Here is a 2,779-nt window from a genome sequence, read left to right on the forward strand (position 1 = left end):
GACCAGAAATGGGCTTCACACATTGTACCTGTTGGGAATCAAACCCAGGTCTTCAGTGTGACAAGCGAACACTTTAACCATTAGGCTATCACACCACCCCTACTGAGTGAACTGGTTTTTGCTCTCCTTTTTAGATGGATTCCAGCAAGATAACTAGGATTTTAACCTACAATCAAATTCTGGCCTTTTTAAAGGGATGCAGTGAGTGAGTGGGTGAGTGAGTATTGTTTTACGCCGCTTTTAGCAATATTCCAGCAATATCACGGCGGAGACATCCAAAATGGGCTTCACACACTGTATCCATGTGGGGAATCAAGCCTGGGTCTTCAGCGGGACAAGCGAACGCTTTAACCATTAGGCTACCCCACCGCCCCCTTAAAGGGATGAAACTCTGCATAGCAAGTTACAGGGCCTAAAATGACTGAAACAGAAAATATGTTTGTAAATATGTTATAAAAAATAATGTCCATTTTGGGGGCACCCCAGAAAGTAAACATGCTTTGGCCATGTTCCTCAAAACTTAAAAATTCGTATTAATTTCCACCACCCTGAAACTGTACTTCTCTTGAAAAGGAATCTCCATCTGGATCATTTTGTGGTTTGTCTACAGATGTTGTGCTTATTCTGATATTGCTTGGTAACAGCACTGAGACTGTCCTGAAACTTTTCACATGATCACCATTCTTTGAAATCATCAAGAGTTTTAAAAAATTAACTTTGTATAATGTTACAGTCATTTCAGGCCTTGATGTTTACATTTCACAACTTTTTCGGTTCAGTCATTCATGCTGGTTCTACACAGATTTCAAAGAGTGCCATACAGCATAAGAAACACTGTTCTAACGTTGACACATCAATGACGAAAACAATGTCCAATGCCAGTCTCTGGTTTGACATAAGCTCCCTTGTCAATTTAGTCTAACAATTGACTTTGTGTTTGTGATTGGTGCCACTGGAAGATTGGCTAGACTACACCTGGTACCAGCACAAGATCAATTCAGAGACAGGGGCTCTGGAAATAATTAGAATTATGCAATTGACTTTATGTTGGGCTCAGATACTACACAAGCTGTGAGATCCAATATATATCGTAATATCTTGCTCAATATGTATCAGGATGTTTTGCTCATGATACGCTACGTATCACATTACCTTGCTCATGATACATACCACAATACCTTTCATGTCATGTCCTGACAATCACTGGATTGTTTCATCCAGACTAAATTAAATGGAGGCCTCTGTCATATACCTGGAATCAATCACTGGATTGTCTCATCCAGACTAAATTAAATGGAGGCCTCTGTCATGTAGCTGGAATATTGCTGAGTGCAGCAATAAACATAGCATCAATCACTGGATTGTATCATCCAGACTAAATTAAATGGAGGCCTCTGGTCATGTAGCTGGAATATTGCTGAGTGCAGCAATAAACATAGCATCAATCACTGGATTGTCTCATCCAGACTAAATTAAATGGAGGCCTCTGTCATATACCTGGAATCAATCACTGGATTGTCTCATCCAGACTAAATTATTTACTGGTCGTTGTCACAGATCTGGAATATGGCAGTCTTGCATTAAGGATGATATCAGTGACTGGATTGTCTGGTCCAACTGAAATATCTACAGGCCAGCATCATATAACTGGAATATTGCTTAGTGCAAGCATAGTTTGGGAGGGGAGCTCAGCATGACTCACACTTCGGACTTTAATACTGAAACTGCACTTACTCAATAAAGCCTGTAATTAGTGTAGTGCTTAAACATGTGGCCTAAGTGTGGATTCAGAGCTCTCAAACATTGGTGATACTCAGTGCAAAATTACGAGGATTTTTATACTTGATGACTTTTATAATCACTTTGTTTTATATCAGGATAATTTGTGCTGCTTAAAATCACAGTCATCCTTTCAATGGCAGGCATGTAAATAGTGCTCCAAGAAATGAACTCATGTTTTTTTTTGCTTTTGCATTTACAGAACATAGCTATTGCTCTTATATGTCATACTGATATCCTCTTGTTTTTTTATTGAAATGTTTTACAATATTTTATGATCATATTTTTCTTGATTGTAAATTAATCAAATACCAATTGTGCTCAAACATTGACAATGGCTGTAATTCTAGAATTTTTCCTTATCCTGACTCATGCTCTTTTGCTTGTCTTCTTCTTGCGAACATAGTGGAACACTTGTATCTCCTTAATTGAAGCCCCTTCAATGTAAAATCACTAATTGGTACTCACCACGAGTTGCCTCCCTTGCCCCTTTTGGCGGGAACAGGTGTCGCCACCCTCTGGCCTCATGCTTCACTCTCTCCTTCTTCGCCCAGTGAGCAGGATGTGAGAGCGCCTGTGTCTCCTTACACACTATATCCTTTGGTTTTCTTAGTTTATTACCTCTTATAGGTTACTATAGAGGTATAGCTAGTATCCTTCATTAATTTGCATTGATAATTAATCGTTATTTCTACTGTTTATTCACGTGAGTTAAGTGATTGTTCAGCTAGTATTTACGTTGATGAAAATCTGTACTATTTGCAATTTACGTTTTTAGGTTGCTGACCCGCATGTATTATGCCCTAGTTGTGCTTTCACGCCTTCAGCGTTTGATATACATTGCAGTTACTGCATTAATCTATCCAATTCTGCTTTTCACATAAATATCTTTGCGTCGGTGACGTACACGCGAATAGGTCACGCAAACAAGGGTTAGACATGGCGATACATCGGTTCCCCTTCCAGTCAGCTGCTGTCGATAGACCCCTCCCGTCTGGTG

Source organism: Haliotis rubra, unplaced genomic scaffold (assembly GCF_003918875.1).
Source record: "Haliotis rubra isolate DU_JTF1 unplaced genomic scaffold, ASM391887v1 Scf22, whole genome shotgun sequence".
Taxonomy (NCBI): domain Eukaryota; kingdom Metazoa; phylum Mollusca; class Gastropoda; order Lepetellida; family Haliotidae; genus Haliotis; species Haliotis rubra.